The sequence below is a fragment of the Balaenoptera ricei genome, chromosome 15 (genome assembly GCF_028023285.1).
Source record: "Balaenoptera ricei isolate mBalRic1 chromosome 15, mBalRic1.hap2, whole genome shotgun sequence".
In the NCBI taxonomy this organism is placed as follows: domain Eukaryota; kingdom Metazoa; phylum Chordata; class Mammalia; order Artiodactyla; family Balaenopteridae; genus Balaenoptera; species Balaenoptera ricei.
The window spans coordinates 83100549-83124861 of record NC_082653.1 but is presented as its reverse complement, the minus strand read 5'-3'; the positions used below and the strand labels follow the sequence as shown (position 1 = coordinate 83124861).

The 24313-nt window shown below is 41.9% G+C and overlaps 1 protein-coding gene across 1 annotated transcript in view; it reads left to right on the top strand.

The window, feature by feature from the left end:
• LOC132348939 (cytochrome P450 3A24-like) overlaps positions 1-24313 on the top strand; it is a 95258-nt gene that overhangs the window by 14869 nt on the left and 56076 nt on the right. The window contains exon 2 of the mRNA XM_059896946.1: positions 12229-12352. The gene's annotated coding sequence lies outside the window, so the exon portion shown is untranslated. The remainder of the gene's footprint in view (positions 1-12228; positions 12353-24313) is intronic.

Genomic DNA, 24313 nt, shown 5'->3' with positions numbered 1-24313 from the left:
GGACTACTCTTCGTTGTGGTGCGCGGGCTTCTCATTGTGGTGGCTTCTCTTGTTGTGGAGCACGGGCTCTAGGTGCACCGGCTTCAGTAGTTGTGGCACATGGGCTCAGTAGTTGTGGCTTGTGGGCTCTAGAGCGCAGGCTCAGTAGTTGTGGCGCACGGGCTTAGTTGCTCCGCGGCATGTGGGATCTTCCCTGACCAGGGCTCGAACCCGTGTCCCCTATATTGGCAGGCGGGTTCTTAACCACTGCGCCACCAGGGAAGCCCTACAATAGTCTCTTAACTGGGCTCCCTAAAGCCTCAGCAGTCTGTTTCTACACAGCATCCAGGGTGAATGTTAAGAAATGTAAGTCAGATCATGTTACTTCCTTGCTCAGAATCCTCCAGTGGCTTCCCATCTCACTCAGAACGAAACCTAGAGTTCTCGCCAAATTCCACAGGGCTACGCATGACCCGGGCCTCTGCCCTCTCCCTGATCTCACCTCCTTTATTGCCCCTCACTTTTGGCAGGCCAGCCACGATGGCTTCCTCACTGTACCTGGACACACCAAGCACGTTCCTACATTAGGGTCTTTGTACTTGTTATCCCACTGCCGAGAATTCTGTTCCATTATGATTTACTTCAGTTTGATTTCTGCTAAAATGTCACCTCTGTTCAGGGTTCCCCCCCTCACCTATCTAAAATAGTACCCCTGAATCTGTCTTCTTTCTGATTTTTGCTTTGTTTTTATTCTCAGCACCATTTCTCTCTTATCATCTGTTTTATCTATCTATCTAAGCATCTATTATCTGTCTATCTATCATCACTGTGTTTCTCTAGAATGTAAGCTCATGAGAATGAGAGCAGGAACTTTATTTTTATGTATTACCATATTCCCAGTTTCTAGAACCGTGTCTGGACTATAGGAGACATTCAACGTTGTTGAACAAATGGGTAGCTGTTCTTAACGTTCCCCCTTTGTGACCTCATGCCTTTGAGATTGGGTGAGACCTTAAAGATAGTCCTCCTTCACCTGATATCAACCTAGTGTCTTCCAAATGTCAATCATATTTACTTATCACCTGTACTTTTGTTTCCTTAATAGTTATTTAATTCACTAATTTTGTTAATTGTAATTCTTTTATTAGAAAAGAAAGTTTGTACACCATTATAGCATAAGAAAGCGGTATCGCTTATTGAATTTTAGCCAGTACCATTACCTGCAGAGGGTTCTGAGCATGAAACCCACGTTTTCTTGGTTAAAAAAGGAGAATGTAAAGTTGTAGAGAGGAGTTAGAGAAATAGCACCAACCTGAGTGTTTTTCTGAGAGGTAGTCAGAAGGGTTGGGGGAGAAGTAGAAAGAACTCAAAAGGGAATCACTTTCTCACCAGGCTATTTGGTGCCATTTGTCTCCATCTTTGTAAACCACCTAATGCCAACTTTCAGACCCCTGTAGGTACGGGCTCTACACTGTGGGCAACATTGCACTAACCCATACATGCCTGGACTTGGGCACCTGTTTGTTCAGGTCTCATTTCTGTTCCTGATCCTTGGGCAGCCAGCACATGGGTTGACTTTGTTTTCTTGCATCATCAGCAGCTCTGCGTCTCTCTCTGGTGACCACCGCAGCTCTGGGGTTTGTGTCAGCCTGAACACTGGACCTATTTTATGAAAGCCCAAGGGGTGGAGAAAAATGCTTGTCTTTGACTTCGAGGTTCTCATGTTTAATTTTCTCCAATCATTGAGCCATAATTAACTCTGTTTAAATAATTTAGAGGGGGAAACAACAAATTAAAAGTGCTAGCAAAATATAGATAATAAAACTAAAAATGGAAACAAACCACATAGAAGAAGAAAAATAATTAAAGTAGAAATCTGATAATTGATTATTTGAAAAACAATTGATAAACAATATCAATTTTGATAATGATAATGAAAATTAAAATGAAGTCAGGATTTGGAAAACATACTTAATACAAAAGATTTATATTTAAGTTGAATATTCTTTTCAATTGTGGGCTAATACATCTTATCAAATGAAAAATAGATGGCTACTTACAAATGTATGAAATATCCCCAAAGATGCAAAAATGAATTAGAGAACATGAATATAATGATAATAGAGAAAGAAACATAAAGTTATTAAATAGTTTCTAAAGGGGCATCTGATTCCAATGTCTTCAAAATCTTCTAAGAACCAATAATTCATTCAGTAATAAAAATTTTTAAAATATAGAAAATTATAGCATATTAATAATCTGTAAAATGGATAGAGTGATAATATTTGCTTAAAGGGGCTGTTGTGAGGATTAAATGAGAAAATACCCATAACTTGTATAGGACAGTGCATTGCACATAGTAAGCAGTTAACCAGGCTATTACTATTACTATTATTATTCAATTCAGTTTTATTTATTTATTTATTTATTTATTTATTTATGTATTTTTAAAAAAAAATTTAGTGGGAGATTTTTGAATGAAATTGATATGGGCTAAAGTCTTTTTTTTTTTTAAATTATTAGCACCTTTAATTATTTATTTATTTATTTATTTATTTTGGCTGTGTTGGGTCTTCGTTTCTGTGCGAGGGCTTCCTCTAGTTGCGGCAAGCGGGGGCCGCTCTTCATCGCGGTGCGCGGGCCTCTCACTATCGCGGCCTCCCTTGTTGCGGAGCACAGGCTCCAGACGCGCAGGCTCAGTAGTTGTGGCTCACGGGCCTAGTTGCTCCGCGGCATGTGGGATCTTCCCAGACCAGGGCTCAAACCCGTGTCCCCTGCTTTGGCAGGCAGACTCTCAACCACTGTGCCACCAGGGAAGCCCCGCTTTTAGAGGCAAATATTTTAAACTCAAGCTAAACAAAGACAATGAAAGGAATATTTTAGACCAATTTTGTTCATAGATATAGATACAAATGCCCCAAGTAAAATATCTGCAAAGAAAATAGCTCATTAAAAGAATTAACTGTTAAACTCAAGGAAATCCAATAACCTAGTTCACCATGAACAAAATGTAAAAATAGTGTAATTAGACCTGGATAAAGCATCCAGATAAATGTATCATTGCCTTATAGATTAAAACTCTGAAAACATTAGGAGAGTTTTTTCTTAATGTAGTAAGCTGTGTATTTAAAAACAAGATTCAACATCTGTTTACTGAAGACTTAAACCTTTTCCCTCAAAAGAACAAGAAATGGATGGTCTCTGTTATTATTCCTTATATAATATTTCACTAGAAATGCTGGTGATGGTTATCTTAAAAGAAAGAGATAAAAACATAACTTTTTTACACAATATCTCTTATAACTAAAGTCTTAATAGAAATGAAGTCATTGCTAAAAATAAAGTTAGTTGAGTAAAGTTGTAGGCTATAATATCACACAAAAATCAGTAAATTGGTTACTGATATATCAGTAATAAAACCACAAAAAAAGCACTGAAAAAGATGATTTCATTCCCACTAATGATAAAATAGATTATTTGGATTTTAATTCAACTTGAAAATGAAATATTTGTTCAAAGAAAGTTGCAATGGATAAAGGTATATATATGATATAAATAGATTTTAATTGAAAGGTTTAGGTATATTTACGTGATCATGCTTTCCAAGTAAGTATATAGATATTTTATTAGTAGTAATAAATTAATAATAAATATATACTCTACAGGAGGCACTGTACTAAGTACTTAAATATTAGCTTTTAAATTCTACCCCAGACTCAACAGATAGGTACTATTATCTAACTTACAGAGGTTTACAAGTTAAGTAAGTGTAATAAATGTAGGAATTTTACATTAGGGACTGTACAGCAGGAAACAAATCCTATGGAAAAATAAGGTAATTCAGATATTTGTTGAAACATTATTCCTTCCTAAATTCAAAAAAAATTGGAACAACCAAATGCTCAAAATAATAAGAGAATAGCTTTGCAGCTATGATGTATCGATGCAGTGGAATACTATACAGATACTAAAAATGAAAGAATGTGTCAATATGTGACTATTTGTCTATGATACAGACTTTGAAAGCAGAACATAAGATAGCAGGTACATACAGATGACATCTATTTCAGAATGTACATCTGCCAACAAAAATAAGATGTTAATTTGGAGGGTAATAGGAACAGTTTGAGGTTTAATTTCCACTGGTTCTTTCCTTGCTAAGTTGCTTACATTCAACGTGATGTGAAATAGGCCATGGTGGGCAGTACCTGCTCTGCTTCTGAGCTGGTCTTAATGTCAGCAAACATTATCAATTGTATCTGCCAGGGATAAGCATTAGCAGTGGGTGGAATTACTGGATAGGCCTCCATAGTCAGGAATGAGGGCAGGGGCTGAGTGAGGTTGTCCAGGAATTGAATCCTGTGTGATTTTAGGAAGTTTGTGCTCTGATTTCTTCTCTATAAAGTGATGGGGTTGGAACCCTAGCTGGTTTCCAAGGTCCCCTGCTGGTCTCTGGTCCTGCCTATCTTTGAGAAGTGGAGGAGATGCCTTTGGGCTTATATGTTTTGGGGCATTGGGAGAGGAGTGTCTCCTCTCGCCCCTACACTGGCACTGTCCTGTCCAGTTGTTCTGATTTCTGCCAACCCCACCCAAGGAATCGGCCTCCTCCTGACTTGCTCCTCTTCCTAAGGAGGGGCAGACAGCTCAGAAGCAGCCTACAGCCAGAGACACAACCTCTGGCCCCATGGAAAGCAGGGCGAGGAGTGCATCTGTGCCTGGAAAGCAGGGTGAGCAAGGAGGCTCTAGTCCCTGATTCTTGGGCCTCAGAGAGGTATGTGGGCCTCACACTTGGATTATTTGCAGAGCTACTCGTGGCCTCTAGGGAGCAGTACCCAATGGGCATTGTTCAAAATAAATGTGCAGTGATTACCTTGGGTGTGGCTGGGCACAGTTCTCCTGGGCTCCACTTCATCTCCTTAGGGTTTTTCTACTGGAAAGTTATTGCTTTAATGGTTTAATTTGTAACTTTTGTCTACAGGGGATATCAATAGTTTCTTTTAATCTTCAGTCCAGGGAACTCATCTTGTTTATTCAATCAGATCAGAACTCCAATGTTCATGTTGATGGTCGTTTTTTAAAATTGTGATTTTTTAAATTGAAGTATAGTTGATTTACAATGTTGTGTTAGTTTCAGGTGTACAGCAAAGTGATATATATATATATATATATGAATAAACAATGCTATTGCATACTTAATAGACTACAGTATAGTATAAAATAACTCTTATATACACTGGGAAACCAAAAAAATTTGTGCGACTTGCTTTATTTTTGGTGCTCTGATACCAAACATGCAGTGTAATATTGCTGAGGTATGCTTGTGTGTGTGTGTACATATATATATATATATAAAATAGATATATATATAATAGTAGCCATCCTAATGAGTGCGAGGTGGTACCTTATTGTGGTTTTGATTTGTACTTCCTTAATGATTAGTGCTGTTGAACATTTTTTTCATGTTTGAATAAACAAATGGCTTAGTCATTTGTATATATTGGGAGAAATGTCTATTCAAATCCTTTTCCAATTTTTAAATCAAATTTTTTTTTATTGTTAAGTTGTAGGAATTCTTCATGTATTCTGGATATTAACCCCTTATAAGATATAAGTAAATATTTTCTCCCATTTCATAGGTTGCTTTTTCACTCTGTTAATTGTGTCCTTTGATGCAGAGACATTTTTAATTTTGATGATCAAGATTATCTATTTTTTCTTTTGTTTTCTGTGCTTTTGGTGTCATATCCAAGAAATTATTCCCAAATCCAATGTTATGAAGTTTTACCCCTATGTTTTCTTCTAAGTGTTTTGTAGTTTTAGATATTAAATTTAGGGCTTTTATCCATTTTTAGTTCATTTTTGTATGTGGTATAAGTTAAGGGTCCCACTTCTTTCTTTTGCATGTGGATATTCACATTTCCCAGCACCATTTGTTGAAAAGACTGTTATTTCCCCACTGAATGGTCTTGGCACTCTTGTCAAAAATCACCTAGCCATTTTTATGAGGGTTTGCCTCTGGGCTCTCTTTTCTGTTCCATTAGTCTATATGTCTGCGTTTATACCAGTACCACACTGTTTTGATTACTGTAGCTTTGTAGTAAGTTTCAAAATCTGGAAGTGTGAGACCTCCAACTTTGTTCTTCAAGATTGTTTTGTCTCCTCAGGGTCCCTTGAGATTCCATATGAATTTAAGGATGGGTTTTTCTATTTCTAGGGGAAAAAAACATGCTGTTTGGGATTTGATAGAAATTGAATTAAACCTGTAGATTGCTTTGGGTAGTATTGACATCTTAACAACATTAATTCTTCCAGTCATGACCATGGGGTGTCTTTCCATTTATTGGTGTCTTTAATTTCTTTCAGCAAATTTTTATAGCTTTCAGGGTACAGGTCTTTTGCCTCCTTGGTTAAATTTAATTCTAAGTATTTTATTCTTTTGGCTGCTATTGTAAATGGAATTGTTTTTAAGATTTCCTTTTCATACTCTTCATTGTTAATGTATAGAAACACAACTGATTTTTGTATTTTGTAATTTTAAAAAATTTATTTATTTATGGCTGCATTGGGTCTTTGTTGCTGCACATGGGCTTTTTCTAGTTGCAGCGAGCAGGGGCTACTCTTCGTTGTGGTGTGCGGGCTTCTCATTGCAGTGTCTTCTCTTGTTGTGGAGCATGGGCTCTAGGTGTGAGGTCTTCAGTAGTTGTGGCATGCGGGCTCAGTAGTCGTGGCTCACAGGCTCTAGAGCGCAGGCTCAGTAGTTGTGGCACATGGGCTTAGTTGCTTTGCGACATGTGGGATCTTCCCGGACCAGGGCTCGGACCTGTGTCCCCTGCATTGGCAGGAGGTTTCTTAACCACCGTGCCACCAGGGGAGTCCCTGTATGTTGATTTTTATATCCTGCAACTTTGCCAAATTTGTTTATTAGTTTTAACATTTTGTGTGTGTGGAATCTTTAGGGTTTACAACATATAAGATCCTGTCATCTGTGAACAGAGATAATTTTACTTCTTTCTTTCCAATTTGGATGCCTTTTATTTCTTTTTCTTGACTAATTGTTCTGGCTTGGATTTCTAGTATTATGTTGAACAGAAGTGGTGAAGGCCCTTGTCTTGTTTCTGATCTTAGAGGTAAAGCATTTAACTCTTGACCATTAAGTATGATGTTAGCTGTGGGCTTTTCATATATGGCCTTTATTACATTGAGGTAATTTCCTTCTATTTCTAATTTGTTAAGTGTTTTTATCGTGAAAGGATATTAAATTTTGTAAAATAATTCTTCTGTATCAATTGAGATGATTAAGTGATTTCTTTCCCCCTTCATTCTGTTAATATGTTCTATTACACTGATTGACTTTTGTGTGTTGAACCATCCTTACATTCCAGGAATAAATCCTACTTGGTCATGGTGTATGAGCCTTATAATGTTCTTTTGAATTCTGTTTGCTAGTATTTTGTTGAGAATTTTTGCATCAATATTCACTAGGTGTATTGGTCTATAGTTTTCTTTCTTGTCGTGTCTTTGCATGGCTTTGGTATCAAGGTAATGCTGGTATCATAAAAGTGAGTTTGGAGGTCTTCCTTCCTCTTTGATTTTTTGGAAGAGTTTGAGAAAGATTGGCATTAATTTTTAAAAATGTTTGGTGGAGTTCACCGTGAAGCCATCTGGTTCTGGAGTTTTCTTTTCTGAGATATTTTTGATTACCGATTCAATCTCTTTACTAGTTATAGGTCTGTTCAGACTTTCAGTTTCTTCATGATTCAGTCTTGGTAGGTTGTATGTTTCCAGGAGTTTATCCATTTCTTCTAGGTTAGCCAAGTTTTTGATGTACAGCTGTTCATAGTAGTCTCTTATGAACCTGTGCATTTCTGCAGTGTCAGTTGTGATGTCTCCTCTTTCATTTCTGATTTTATTTAATTTATTTCTTTTCTTTCTTTTTCTTAGTCTTGCTAAAGATTTGTCAATTTTATTTTTTCAAAAAACCAGTTTTATTGATTTTTCTCTATTGTCCTCTTAGTCCCTATTTAATTTATTTCTGCTACGGTCTTTGTTCTTTCCTTCCTTCTCCTAACTTTGGGCTTAGCTTGTTATTTTTCTAGTTCCTTGAGGTGTAAAGTTAGGTTGTTTATTTGAGATTGTTCTTTTTTCTTTTTAATGTAGGCATTTACTGCTATAAACTTCTCTCTTAGAATTGCTTTTGCTGCATCCCCTAAGTTTTGGTATGTTGTGTTTCCATTTACGTTGGTCTCAAGATATTTTTTGATTTCCCTATGACTTCTTCTTTGACACATTGATTGTTCAGGAATGTGTCATTGACTTCTTTCAACTTTTTAAAATAGATCTTTATTGGAGTATAATTGCTTCACAATACTGTGTTAGTTTCTGTTGCACAACAAAGCGAATCAGCCATATGCATACACATGTCCCCATATCCCCTCCCTCTGGAGCCTCCCTCCCATCCTCCCTATCCCACCCCTCTAGGTCATTGCAAAGCACCAAGCTGATCTCCCTGTGCTGCTGCTTCCCACCAGCCAACTATTTTACATTTGGTGGTGTATATATGTCAATGCTACTCTCAGGAATGTGTCATTTAATTTCCACATATTAGTGAATTTTCCAGGTTTCCTCCTGTTATTGATTTCTAGTTACATGCCATTGTGGTCACAAAAGATGCTTGATATAACTTCAGTCTTCTTATGTTGGTTAATACTTTTTTTTGTGGCCTAACATATGATCTATTCTGGAGAACGTTTTGTGTGCACTTGAGAAGAATGTCTATTCTACTGCTGTTGGATGGAATGTTCTGTATATGTCTGCTAGGTCTATTTAGTCTAAAATGTAATTCAAGTCCAATACTTCCATATTGATTTTCTGTTTGGATGACCTACCCATTGTTGAAAGTGGGGTATATCACTATATGTTTTCAGATATGTTAATATTTGTTTAATATATATAGGTAATCCAAGGTTGGGTGCATGTATATTTACACTTGTTAGATCTTCTTGATTAAATGACCCCTTTATCATTATATAATGACCTTTTTTGTCTCTTATTACAGTTTTTGACTTAAAGTCTATTTTGTCTGATGCAAGTATAACTCCTTTGCTCTTTTTTGGTTTCCATTTGCATGGAATATATTTTTTTCTATTCCTTTACTTTCAGCCTATGGGTGTCCTTAAAGCTAAAGTGAGTCTCATATCAGCAGCATAGAATTGGGTCTTATTTTTTAATCCATTCAGCTACTCTGTGCATGCAGAGTGGTCATGGAGTCAGGGTCTGAAGCGTGGGTGCAGGCAGAGCAACCATGGCTCTGGGGCCTGGGACATTCACAAGATTAAGGAGGGCTGACAGCCCTCATCCTGAAGTGGTGCAACAACAACTCCTTCTTGGGAGGGGTGTGGAGTGGTGTCTCCCTCTTCAAGTAGTCTGTAGTCTCAAAGGCTACCTGTGTCCTCTGCAAAGCAGGTCATTGGGATCCATGCTGATGAACACTATGTGACCCTCCACTGAGATATCTGCGGGAGCCTGCAGTTTTTGATTTACAGTCTATTTTGTCTGATATTAGAATAGCCATCCCTACTTTCTTTTGGTTATAATTTACACTGAATATCTTTTTCCAACCTTTCACTTTCAACCCATGTATGTCATTAGATCTAAAACAAATCTCTTATAGACACAGTATCATTGGATTCTATTTGTTTTACCCATTCTGACAATCTCTGTCTTTTGATTGGGTAGTTTAATCCATTTATATTTATATTTAAAGTAATTACTAATAGAGAAGGACTTGCTATTACCATTCTGATATTTGTCTTCTGTATGTCTTCTAGCTTTTTTGGACCCTCATTTCCTCCCTTACTGCCTTCCTTTGTGTTTGGTTGATTTTTTTTGTAGTGACATGTTTTGATTTCCTTCTCATTCCTATTGTGTGTATTCTATAGATATTTTCTTTGTGGTTACCATGGGGGTTAGATAAAACATCCTAAAATTATAACAACCTATTTTTTAAATATTTATTTTATTTTTGGCTTTGTTGGGTCTTCGTTGCTGCGCGCGTGCTTTCTCTAGTTGTGGCGAGCGGGGGCTAGTCTTTGTTACAGTGCGTGGGCTTCTCATTGTGGTGGCTTCTCCTGTTGCAGAGCAAAGGCCCTAGGCGCGTGGGCTTCGGTAGTTGCGGTATGTGGGCTTAGTAGTTGTGGCTCGCAGGCTGTAGAGTGCAGGCTCAGTAGTTGTGGCGCATGGGCTTAGTTGCTCCATGGCATGTGGGATCTTCCTGTACCAGGGCTTGAACCCATGTCCCCTGCATTTGCAGGTGGATTCTTTTTTTTTTTTAACATCTTTATTGGAGTATAATTGCTTTACAATGTTGTGTTAGTTTTTGCTGTATCACAAAATGAATCAGCTATATGTATACATATATCCCCATATCCCCTCCCTCTTGCGTCTCCCTCCCACCCTCCCTATCCCACCCCTTTAGGTGGTCACAAAGCATGGAGCTGATCTCCCTGTGCTATGCGGCTGCTTCCCACTAGCTATCTATTTTACATTTGGTAGTGTATATATGTCCATGCCACTCTCTCACTTCATCCCAGCTTACCCTTCCCCCTCCCCATGTCCTCAAGTCCATTCTCTACATATGCGTCTTTATTCCTGTCCTGCCCATAGGTTCTTCAGAACCATTTTTTTTTTTTAGATTCCATATATATGTGTTAGCATATGGTATTTGTTTTTCTGCTTCTGATTTACTTCACTCTGTATGACAGACTCTAGGTCCATCCACCTTACTACAAATAACTCAGTTTCATTTCTTTTTATGGCTGAGTAATATTCCATTGTATATATGTGCCACATCTTCTTTATCCATTCATCTGTCGATGGACACTTAGGTTGATTCCATGTCCTGGTTATTGTAAATAGTGCTGCAGTGAACACTGTGGTACATGACTCTTTTTGAATTATGGTTTTCTCAGTGTATATGCCCAGTAGTGGGATTACTGGGTCATATGGTAGTTCTATTTTTAGTTTTTTAAGGAACCTCCATACTGTTCTCCATAGTGGCTGTATCAATTTACATTCCCACCAACAGTGCAAGAGGGTTCCCTTTTCTCCACACCCTCTCCAGCATTTATTTTTGTAGATTTTTTGATGATGGCCATTCTGACTGGTGTGAGGTGATACCTCATTGTAGTTCTGATTTGCATTTCTCTAATGATTAGTGATGTTGAACATCCTTTCAGGTGTTTGTTGGCAATCTGTATATCTTCTTTGGAGAAATGTCTATTTAGGTCTTCTGCCCATTTTTGGATTGGGTTGTTTGTTTTTTTGATATTGAGGGCAGGTGGATTCTTAACCACTGTGCCACCAGGGAAGTCCCGTAACAACCTATTTTCAACCTCACTTACATAAAACTCTACCTCTTTACAGTTCTGCACCTTCCCACTTTATGTTATTGATGTCATAAATTATATCTTTATATGTTGTGTACCCATTAATATAGAGGTATAGTTATTTTTTATGCATTTGTCTTTTAAATCCTATAATAGAATAAAAAGTGGAGTTAGAAATCAAAGTTACAATAACACAGGTATTTATATTTGTCCATATATTTACCTTTACTGTAGATCTATATATTTTTGTATGGTTTTGAGTTACTGTGTAGAAAAAAAAAGGTGACTCCATTTCTACCAGCCTATCAGAGAGTAAAGGCCTCCTTCTTGAGAGGTATTTGAAAATTTCTGGCTTCTGTTACTGCTAAAGTAACTTCATAAGCATTGACTTATTAATTAAATAAGTTAATAATTTAATTAATAATTTAATGGGTATGAGCCTATAATATTTCAGGCAATATACATAAGGCCTTTTTTTGGGTGAATATAATTTCTGGGCATGCAGGTAACAAACTTTTAGGTTGTCTTTCAATGTACATATTCTTAGAGAATTGGAACTGTCAAAGAAATCTTGACTTTTAGTGGCTGGCACCGGAGTTGTCCCATAATAGTGTGTTCCTGGGGTGAGCTGAATGCGTATTCTCAACTTTCCTGAACTAGTCTGATTATAATCTGAACTTCATAAGGTTCATGTGCCACATTGAGGTCGTTGTTTAATATTCAACAAGGATTATGCCAGCAAAGTAGTGCTGCAGGAAAACATGAGTTAAGTGTTGTCACTGGTGTCACTTGATTTGTGTTGCAACATATTCCACCTGGTTAATGATCTCAGTCACCACCCTTGCCTTGTATCTCTGTCTTCTAGGTCTGTAACCTTGGAAGTTTTGAACTTAGCTCATGGAATCCTAGTACCTGGCACTGAGAACATGTTGTACAACCTCCATATGTGACAGATAGGGAGCTGAGAGTGCAAGGGTCTTGTCCATCAGGTGAGTGAGCGACAGATTGGAGTGGGACCTTGGGGTCTGGACTCTCACGATGACTTCCTCCCAGCAACACTGTTGCAGTTATTCCTTCATTTCTTCTATAATCTCACGTCTGGTCAGATACAGCTGATTCCTGCTTTCCACTCCCTGCCTTCTCCAATGCTCCCTTCCATAGGTCACTCTGTGCCTCAGAGACCCTCTGTGGCCCTTGACTACATTCTTAGAAGGAATGCTTAGCCTCAGTTTACAAAGCTGTTCTGGGTGAAGCCGAAGGGAGGCCTGGGCCTTGTCCACTTGGCATCATCATCTTCTGACGTCTGTTTCCCACCTTTAGGGGTGGTCCTCGCTTGAAAAGATCTGATCCAGAGGGTCAGACTTGACCCTTTGGCTGATCTTGCAGTGCTCACTCAAGCTGCTGCCCTGTTCCTTTCTGCTCCATCTTTCATCTCTTAGACATGTCCTTTGTTCCAACCCAGCAATTCTGTGTGTTGTCTCCCTGCAGAGACTTTGCCTTCCAGGGCTGTGCCGGGCTCCATGGGGAGAGCTGTAGGCACTCGAGAGTGGCTTGTAGAAGGCTCTGGAACAGGAGGTAAGGCCAGCGTCAGCAGTTGGCAGGGCAGGAGGGAAAGGCTGGGCATCAAAAGGCCCTCACTGTCATTCAGTTGGATAAGCATGTCTTCCTAAGCTGTCTTGCCAGGCATGGTGCTTGATGGTGGAGAAATAAAAGCAAACTTACTTCCCTGCGTGGAGCAAGTCTATGAGCACCATTTTTTTCCAACAGCATGTGCTCAACTTCGTGTCTCTGTCACGTTTTGGTAATTCTCACGATATTTCAAACCTTCCACCAGCAAAAGATTATGACCTGCAGAAGGCTTAGATGGTGTTTAGCAATTTTCAGCAATAAAGTATTTTGAAAGTAAGGTATGTACATTGTTTTTTTTTTTAAAGACATAATGCTATTGCACACTTAGTAGACTACAACAGATTGTAAACATAACTTATATGCACTGGGAAAACAAAAAATTTGTGTGACTTGCTTTACTGCGATATTCACTTTATGGCAGTGGTCAGGCACCGAACCTGCAATATCTCCAAGGTATGACTACACTGTATTTGCATTCCTACCTTCCTTGAGTCACTTCTTTATCCTCTCAAAATGCTTCTTGGGATCACCCTCTAAATTAACTATTTATATCCAAGTATTTATCTCCGGGTCTGTTTGGGGGAAATTAAAACTAAGAGCCCTATTATGTACCTGGGGTCTTACATCCATTTTCTTATATACTTTTCACACAAGCCGTGGAATACGCATCGAATCCTTCTTAGAGATGAGGATGCTGAGGTTCAGAGAGGTTAAAATATTCCCCAGGGTCACATAGCTAATGAGGGTAGAACCAGTGTTGGAAACTATGTGTGACTCCTAAGCCTGTCCCATTTCTACCATTTCTGCTCTTTCAGGGAAAACCCCCTGCGTCAGGGTCAGCAGACCTAAGCTCTGGGTTCAGTTCTTCCTCCACATCAATGTGTGACCTTGGGCAGACCCCTTGGTTGTTCTTGGCCTAAATCTCATTTACATATTTAAAGGTTATCTCCCTGGAGCTGGGCAGGATCAGACCTTTCTTTGGAATGTGCAGGGTTTGGACAACTCAGGTCTGCTGAGTTAATCCTTTACTGCACACTTTCATAGCTCTTTCTTGTCATTCAAGACCCAGCACAAACACGACTTCCTTAGAGGCTTTTGCCAACCAACCATCCTGAACTCCCCTCATCACTTCTTACCGTTTTGCCTTGCTTTGTGTCATCATTGCTCTTTGCCATCTGTTTTCTTGTTTGTGTATCATCTACCTTCTCCTCTAGAATACAGATTCTTTGCGGGTGGAGATTTTGTTGATCATGTTGTATCTCAAATGCCAAGAACAGAGGATGGCAAAGAATAGTCATGAATAATAAACACTTTTTGCTCAATGAAGGAATCTGGACCACCATAGGCTGATTTCTAATATCTTTTCTAACTTTAAGCGACCATTAATCAAGTTAAAGTATTCATATTTTTTAAACTAGATTTTGAGTTCTTGTAAAGAAAGACTTTTTCCCATGATTTTTTTACCTGAAAGTTCTGAAGGCTATTAGGCAGTCGGTTCTGTCAAAGGAGACTGGAGCCATGTGGACATATCTTGCATATGTTCTATAGCATTCCAGAGTTTTAGTTTCTTCAATCAATCTTTGTTGAACTCTTTTTTTTTTTTTAAATTTTAATCCACTAGCTACTTCAGTCATTATTATTATTATTATTATTTTTAATTTAATTTTGGCTGTGTTGGGTCTTCGTTTCTGTGCGAGGGCTTTCTCTAGTTGTGGCGAGCGGGGGCCACTCTTCATCGCTGTGCGCGGGCCTCTCACTATCGCGGCCTCTCTTGTTGCGGAGCACAGGCTCCAGACGCGCAGGCTCAGTAGTTGTGGCTCACGGGCCCAGTTGCTCCGCGGCATGTAGGATCTTCCCAGACCAGGGCTCGAACCTGCGTCCCCTGCATTGGCAGGCAGATTCTCAACAACTGCGCCACCAGGGAAGCCCCTGTTGAACTCTTATTGTGTGCCAGGTACTTTTTCAGTGTTGAAGATATGAGGGCCAACTGGACAGACGGGGTCTCTGCCCTCGAGGGGCTCACATCCCAGTGGGGAGAGAGACAGACAACGAGGAGACAAATACAGCAATTACATATCACTTAAGCACCAAGACGGAAATGAACATGGTGCTGAGATGGCAAGTAATGGGGGATCCAATTAGTCCGGAGGGTCAGGGGAGGACTCTCTGAGGAGGCAGTATTTTAAGCTGAGACATGAAGAATTAGGGGAGGAGCATTCCAGGTGGAGGAAACAGCAAGTGCAAAGGCCCTGAGGCAGGAAAGGTCTTGGCTTTGTCTGACAATAATAGAAGACCATGTGTCTGGAGGGCCACGAGTGAGGCAGGTAGTAAAAGGAGATGAGGCTGGAGGGGTGGGCAGGGACCTCAGGGGCCAGTGGCAGGAGGCTGATTTTTAATAAGTGCATCTGGCACCCACCGGTAGGTCTTTAGCAGGAGAGCAACACAGGGTGCTTCCCCTGCAGGGGCAGTGGAGAGACTGGCCGGGAGGGGGCAGAGTGGAAGTGGGGGGCTGGCTGGGAGCTGCCCAGGTACTCAGGTGAAAGATTCAGGAAGTGGAGGTGGTTCAGAGCAGACACGGCAGAAATGCGTCCTGTGGGAGGAATAGACAGGCCTTGAGGATGGACTGGAGGTGGGGGTGAGAGAGAGGGGCCCAGGGTCCTGGCCTGAGCAGCCTGTCGTCACTCACAGTGGCTTCCCTTCCGGCCTGTGCCATACATACCTGCTGTGCTTTGGGGACTCAGGTCTGACTCTTTGGGGCTCCATTATGAGAGGTTAAAGCCCAGAAAAGTGGAACAAGAGGCCAGGCAGGGGAACTGGATCGCCCACTTCATGCCTTAAAGTGCTTAGTCAGCGGCTTCTCAGCCTCGGTTGGGTAATCTGAGCTCCTCGAGTTCAGTCTTGGCAATTGGCTCATCGTTTCCCAAATCCTACAAGATGATGTCTGGTGTGTAGGGAGGGGTTAGGACTTTCGGGAATACGAAAGTGGGCCTCGCAGGCCTCCATGGTCAGGGGTGGGCTTCACTCGAGCTCCGCCCTGGGGCTCCCAGCCTGGAGGGAGGGGCCTCCAGGCTGAAGGGGAGGTGGGACGCTGAGGCTCCTCACCTAGATGTCTCGGTGGGGGAGGCGCTGCTGGGCAACGTGAGCCCCGGCTGCACCGAGGCGTCTGGAGCGCGGCCCTGCTCGCAGAGCCTAGTCTGCAGAAAGCCCAGGGCGCTCCCTCCCCTGCGTGCCCCCAGGAACCTCTGCTCCAAGGGTGGTGACAGGGGCCCAGAAGTGCCCCCCGAGGGAAGGAGAAGGGACTGTATTAGTTTCGCAGGGCTGCCATAACAGTGTACGACAGACTGGGCAGCTTAAAGAACTGAGATGTATTCTTTCACAGTTCTGGAGGCTGGAAGTCCAAGATCAAGGTGTCAGCAGGGTTGGTTCCTTCAGTCTTCTCCCTGTGTCTTCACATGGTCTCCCCTTTGTGCTTGTCTGTCCTAATTTCCTTATCTTATAAAGATACCAGTCAATTGTGAGATGGGAATTGACATATATACACTCTTGAAACTGTGTATAAAATAGATAACTGGTGAGAGCCTACTGTAGAGCACAGGGAACTCTGATTAGTGCTCTGCGGTGCCCTAAATGGAAAGGAAGTCAAAAAAAGAGGGGATATATCTATACGTATAGCGGATTCACTTTACAGTGGAAACTAACACAACATTGTAAAAGCAACTATACTCCAATAAAAATTAATTAAAAAAAAAAAGACACTCGTCGTATTGGGTAGTACTCACCCATATGACCTGTTTAAGCCTTAATTGCCTTTTTAAAGGCCCCATCTCCAACCACGGTCACATTCTGAGGTACTGGGGGTTAGGACCTCAACCTATGATTTTGGAGGGGACCCAATTCAGCCCAGAACAGGATCTCAGGAGAGAGCCTGTGGGCCTGCACATAGCTGTCACAGGAGGGCGAAGGAGACCTGCAGCAGTGAATGTGCACTGTCATCAAGGCTGGGGGGTGGGGGGGCCGGGACCCGCGCCAGCGAGAAGGGCCCAGGTCAGCAGGGGTGACTCTCAGACCAGATACAACCAGATCTGTGACCTTAGTCATTAAGCTGTGCTCATTCCAAACGATCTCATTAGTCCCCCTGCTGGGATGAACCACCCAAAGAGCAGGGGGGCTTTGAGGCTAATGTTGGCCCCATGGGTGTCCTTTTAGGGCCCAGCCCGCTGCTAAGCACATTGCAGACCCTCTGCAGAAACATCTCCTGGTTGTTTGTGAAACACCCTGTGGACGCCCAGGGGCACCGCTCATCCTTATGCCATTTGGGGATTTCCCAGCACCCACTATCAGGAGGTTCATCTGAACCTCAAACATGCCTGGGAGGTCAGCAGGGGGGTTCTTATCCGGGCTTCTGTTTGGATTTACAGAGATTTCCTGGGTACCTCTCTGGGTCAGGCATGAAATGCTTCCAGTTTGGTGGGGAAATGTCAGACCCATGAACAGACCAATTCAGTATGGTGAGAGGTTGGCCCTGGGGCTTTGAGAGCAAGAGACGGAGCACTTCGTCCCAAAGGGGTTTGGGAGGAAGTGACCGCTGAGCTGGCGCTTTTTAAATTTATTGTTAAAAACCAAATTCATAGACATACACGCTTTAAAAAGTGGAACAGTCCTACCCAGTTTACAGCAAAATTAGTGCTGCCTTGCTCTACCTGTTCCCCGCTCTGGTTTTTCCTGCCAGTGTCCATTTTCACCCCACTTAGAAGTTTCCTCTGGTGTTTGTTGCCATGTCATTAAATGACATGCTTATCCTACTGTTTCTTGATTACTCTGGGAGATGAGAGTTCAGGTTTCTGGTATCCTTCTTGCCTCACACCCACTTCCTGCTTTCCCAAAACAGGGATAGGAATGGAATTCTTATTTGCTGTTTGCCTTATTATGACCTAAGTTCTCATTCACACTGAAGCCATGCACACGTCTATGCTTCTGTTTCTGTTCTTGACATCTTCATTTTCCTTGGAATCAATAATTCCTCTAGTAATGATGAGTTTTCTGTGTCCCAATCTATCACCTGTTTTCCACCAGAAGTGTACTCCCCTCTCAGGACGTTCAAGCCCTCCCCAGGCTCTCTCCTTGCTTAGGCCTAGGCTGCTTGTTCCTGCTTCTACATGGCCGTCATCCTGGGCATTCCCCTTGCCTCTCTGCTGCACTGAATTACCTGGATCTGTCTCTTTCTTGGTTTTGTCCCTTGTTTTGGTAGAGGGCATCATCTTGTCACTTTCTGAGGAATGATACATAGGAGTAAATTTTTTTTAAAGAACTTGCATGTCTGAATAATGTTCTGTTTTGCATTCATGCTTGTTTCGGTGTAGAATTCTAGGTGGGGCAGAATTTTCTGTCTGAATTTGAAGACACAGAGTCTTGCTTCTGGTATTGCTGTTGAGAAGTTTAATGCCCTTCTGATTTCTGTTCCTTTGTGTGTGACCTGTTTCTTGTCCCCACTCCCTTTTGGAAGCTTTTGGGATTTTCTTTTTGTCCCTGGTCTTCTGAAATGTCATGACTATGTGTCCTGGTGGATCTGCTTTCATCCATTGTTCTAGGCCAGAGCTGTCCAATCCACCTTTCTGCGCTGATAAAAATGCTCTCTACCTGTGTTGTTCAATACTGTGGCCTCCAGCTGCTTGAGGCTGCTGAGCACTTGAAATCTGGCTGATGTGACCAAGGAACTGCTTGTCTGGTTTTATCTAATTTTAAGTAATTTATATTTAAATTTAATTAGCCATATGTGACCAGGGGCTACCATATTGGATAGTGCACTTCAATGACCTTTCACTATGGAGACTCTTGCCCTTTGGTTCTGGGAAGTTTTCTTGAATTATTTCTTTAAGTTTTAAAAATTCTCTGTTCTGAAACCCCTATTGGTCAGATGATGAAACTCCTGCAACGATTCTTTATTTTTCTTATTTTTTCTCTCCCATTTTCCATCTTTGTCTCTATTTTTCTTTTGGAGTGAATCATTTAACTTCACTTTCATACCTTTCAATGGGATGCTACATCTTGTGTTCTTTTTATTTCTATGAGTGCCTTTTTGCTCTCCGTTCTGATTTCACGTCAGCACAGCACTCAGGCCACTGTGACTGTTTTCCAAAGCTCCCTTCCTCCTCCCACATTGCTTCTGTTCCTTTGAGCTCCTTTTTCTGTTTATTTGGATCTTTCCCTTGAATGCTGGCTAGTCCTTGCCTGTCTGCTTGATTCTGAGGATGTGTGGGAGTTGTCAATGGTGGGCTTCAGTGTAGAGCTATCTGGCTGGAGGATCCCTGAATATCAGGATCTGTAGATCCTTTGGGCTGTTCAGCTTCCCAAGAAGGAATTCCCTAGTCTTCTGCCCAGGAGACGGAGGGTGGTGGAAATCTCATGATTCCTTCTGCTTTCAGTAATGCATCCTGACCTCCTCTCTGCCAGGCGTCTCCAAGTCCAGAGTACGTCCAGTTCAACATGTGCAGAGAATATCCCCCAGTCTTCTACAGGCTAGGGGAGGTGGCCATAATAAAGTACCACAACCTGGGTGGCTTAAAACAATAGAAATTTATTGTCTCACAGTTCTGGAGGCCAGAAGCTCAGGGTCAAGGTGTCAGCAGGGTTGGTTCTTCCTGGAGGCTCTGAGGGAGAATCTGCTCCATGCTTCTTCCTAGCTTGTGGTGATTGCTGGAAATCCTTGGTGTCCTTGGCTCGTGGCAGCATCACTTCTGTCTCTGCCTCCATCTTCGTATTGCTTCCTTCTCTCTGTGTGTGTCTGTGTGTCTCTTCAATCATTGAATTAGGGCCCACTGTACTCCAGTATAACCTCATCTTAATTACCTAATTACATCTGAAAGTCCTATTTCCAAATAGGGTCATATTCTGAAATTGCTGGTTGACATGAATTTTGGGGGAACATTATTCAACCAAGTACAAGAGGGAAGTCTAATACTTTATTACATAGACTTTAAACAGTCCTCTGTTTTCACCCTCACTTAACACTTCCAATTACAGAGGTACCTGGTGCATGCAGTTCCTGATTCTTTCTGGCCTCCAGTGGCGTGGTTCTGTTTACTTCTGGTCTCCCGAGTGCTGTGGGCTCAGCTTCAGTTTTCTCTGCTCTGCCAAGTGAGTGCTTTCATGGCAGATACACAGTGGTCATGGGCATAGACTCTGGGGCCAGACCACCTGGGTTTAAAGCTTGGCTGTGTGGCTGTGTGACCTTGTCCAAGTGACCTAACTCCCCTGTGCCTGTATAAAGGGGGTGATAATGAGAGAACCTTCTATGTACTGTTATTCTGAGGACTAAGGAGAGAACTTAGGAAGGTGTCTTGCACAAAGAGCTCTTGATGACTCTTGGCTACATCTACTTGTAGGTTCAAACAGTTGGTGGCTGCGGTCTCCTGTCTGGTTGTCTTTGTCCCTGTGGATTTATGCCTTTTAAGAAAGCTCTTTAGGGACTTCCCTGGTGGCCCAGTGGTTAAGACTCTGCGCTCCCAATGCAGGGGGCCAGGGTTCGATCACTGGTCAGGGAACTAGATCCCACATGCATGCTGCAACTAAGAGTTCGTGTGCCACAACTAAGGAGCCAGCGAACCACAACTAAGGAGCCTGCGAGCTGCAACTAAGACCTGGTACAACCAAATAAGAATAAATAAATATTTTAAAAAATTATTTAAAAAAAAGAAAGCTCTTTAGTGCATTTTACGGGGGCTTCAGGCAGCTTCAGAAGTAAATGCTTGTGTTAAACCCACCGTGTTTAAGCTTCTGAGAGGAATCTTAAAGATGAACAGGCATTCAGGAGGGAATAAGCAGGTGGACCAGCCTGAGCAAAGGTGGGGAGGTGTGAGGTAGCATGGGCTGTGCAGGGACCTGCAAAGACTCCAGTCTCATGCAGCATAACGTCTGAGGAGGGGGGTCTGGGACACAGCTGGGGTGTCACCTGTCACCTGGATGAGGCACAGGCCGTGTGGGACTGTGGGAGGGGTCAATCGGGGACGCCCTGATTAGATGTGCAAAGACTGCCCTGTGATAGGTGATCAGACAGGAGGCTGTGGTCATTGTCTAGGTCAGAAATGGTGAGGGTCTGCATGGGGGAGGGGAGTGAGAAGAGAGGAAATTTTTAAAAGATATTGAAACTCTTAAAAATATTGTTAGTTATTCCTTCCTAAAATTTTATTTAAAAAAAATTCAAATACAGAAAATTTGAACCGAAAGATGGAAAAAATCTTATAGTAAACAACTATCTACCACCTTCTGGACTGAATAATTAGCATTTTGCTTTCTCTGTTTCATCACCCATCTTCCCATCCCTCTATCCATCCATCAACCCATTTCACTTTTTGACTCAATTCAATGTACGTGCAGAATGAGAATACTTTACCCCTGAACACTGCAGCATGAGTGTCATTAACTAGATGAACCATGATGAGTAAATAAAACTGATCTACTGATACTATCTTCCTTTAAAATTATGATATTTTGTTCTTCCTAGATTTTTTTGCATTAATATTGATTTTTTTAAATAGTAGGTTAGAATATAATTTGTCTTGATCACAGATTTTTGGCAATTTTCTGCTCAAGTGGAATGTCTTACTTTCCTCGCCTTATTTCCTGCCCTGCCTGGAAGTCCTGACTGAATTTTATAAATACACTGTGTCTGTAAGGAGGGAATGAGCTCTCCTTACTCCTGTTTTTGGTTCCTTTGGGAATTGTCTTTTCTCTGTCAACAATGCACTCACTTTGGGAATTTTTAGAAATAATTTCTGCCTCAGGGTAGGAGGAGGAGAGTGGGAGGGATTTCAACCCAGGGTCTTTGACATCCTACAGGGATGGGGAAACCTGGGGCTGGAGGTCATGCTCAGGGCCCTGAGCTCACACAGCTGGACAGACACCCCCAGCCCCAATTAGAAACTAGGAAATTAAGTCCTGAACATTTATGACTCAGTGTCTCCACACACAGCAGGTGGTAAGAGGAGCCATTTAAACACGATCAATAAGAAGGAAAAAGGTAAAGAGTTCAGGGTCAGCAAGCTCCCAACCTTTTAATTAGTTTTCAACTACAACTTGAACTCATGTCTCCTCCTCTTGCTAACAAAAAGTACATTCCGTAATCTGTGATTACTCTATAATTCTTGTCCTTTTTAGCCACTAGTTGAACAGTTTATGAGCTCATATGAGTGAACATTTCTAGAGCGTCTGCTGAGGGTCAGGTATCTGATGGGCAAGGTCACACGTTCTCTTCACTCAAAGCCACCAGGAGGTCAACTTGCAGATCCAGGACGCAAGCCCTTCAGGTCACAGACCAGGGTCTGGTCTGATCTGGGCTCCTTTAGGAGGAAAAGACATAACTATTAACACTCATTTTTATAGATTAGGCAACTGAGGTTGAGAGGGTTTAAATGACTCACCCCGGGCCCGCATATCAGTCACATTTTGTGGATCCCTACTAGCCAGCTGTCTACACAACAGAGAGCATAGGTGTCCCTGGAGTCCGTAGAAAGCTCAAGGACCTCCTGCGGCGGGTTCCCAACCACACCCTTTGCTTGTCCCCCTCTACCTCTGGCAAATTCTCACAGATTCTTAACTAATGTGGTTGCACAAAGTCAAAATCCCTGAAATTTTGCTATTTCACAACCACTAGGATGGCTATTAAAAAAAAAAAAAAAAAAGGAAAAGAACAAGTGTCGGTGAAGATGTAGAGAAATTGGACCCTCATCGTTTGCTGGTGGCGATGTAAAATGGTGCAGCCGGTGTGGAGAAGAGTTTGGCAGCCTCTCAGGTACTTAGGCATAGAATAACCATACGACCCAGCAATTACACCCCTGGGGAGATACCTAGGAGAACTGAACACAGTTTCTCAAACAAATACGTGTACCTGCATGTTCATAGCTGCACTATTTACAGTAGCTGAAGGGTAGAAACAAGGCAAATCAGTGGATGAATGGATAAACAAATTGCAGTGTATCCATACAATAGAGTATTATTCAGCCATCAAAGGAGTGAAGTACTGATACACTGTACAAGAGAGATGAACCTCAAAAACATGTAAATAAAAGAATCCAGACATAAGAGGCCACACAGTACATGATTCCATTTATATGAAACATCTAGAAAAGGCAAATCCATGAAGACAGAATGTACTTTGGTGGTTGTGAGGGCTGGGGAGAGGAGAGGGTGGGGAGAAACTGCTTATTGAGCGCAGGAGTTTACTCTGGTGTAATGGGAGTGTTTTGGAACTAGAGGAGGTGGTGGCACAACATTGTGAATGTGCTAAATGACAACGAATTGTTCACTTTAAAACGGTTAGCTTTATGTCATGTGAATTTTATCACAGTAAAAAAAAAAATGTAAATCCCAGGAACGTACCCCAACAAGTACAAGACGGGTCATTATGGTGCCTGCGAAGCCCAGTGGCTTTTTCCAGAGGCCCTGAGCAACTTTCAGCCCCCTGCTGAGCTGTCCAGGATGGAACCTTGGTCCTAGAATGATAGGATCCCCAGCTTGGCCTGTGATCTGATCACTTCCTTATTAGCAGCAGTAAAAATTGGGTTGATTTAGACCCTGTGCTTTGCAACCAAGAAATGACAAACATACTCAACAGTGATAATGATGGTAAGATGGGCCATTCTCACAGCCCACAGTGCTGTGTCCTTCTCTCCTTCTGGCCAACATCGCTGTGTCCATGGCAGTGCGAGCAACATCGCCTCCTCTGGGAAGCCCATCCATCGCCACGGTGGCTCCAGATCCCATTATCTCTGCCTTCCCCAAACTCCTGATGCCTTTGGAGGTGTCTGCTTGCATGGAGCATCCCACCTAGGTAAGTGCCTTCTTGACAGTCCTGTTCACACTTTGTCCCCATGACGGCGCTATGACGCACCGGGCACAGTGAAGACCAGTGAAGACTGATAGAGAGGGCCCTATGACCCTGGGGATAACTGTGTCACCAATGGGATAGGGCATCTTGTATTGGAGTCCAGGTGTGGGCTGAACTTGGCTGGGCGGGGTCCCTGGAAAATGTCACTGGACTTGGCAGGCACCATGGTGACGTGTACTTAGGAACCTCTTGGAATTGCACGCACAAATGAACGGTGTTCATTTATTTTCTGGGGATGTGGTTTATTTTTCCCATCTGATTATCACAGGAGCCTGTGTTCTAACTAAAGATAAAGAACTCAGCTTGTGAACCTATGTGATCTCTGCTGAGTGAACCTGCTGAATGAACCCTTGTTTGGTCAGTTCAAACAGCCTCACAAGGTAGAATATATATAATTTATTCAGTGATTTTGCAATTGTTCACCCTGGGATCCACAAGC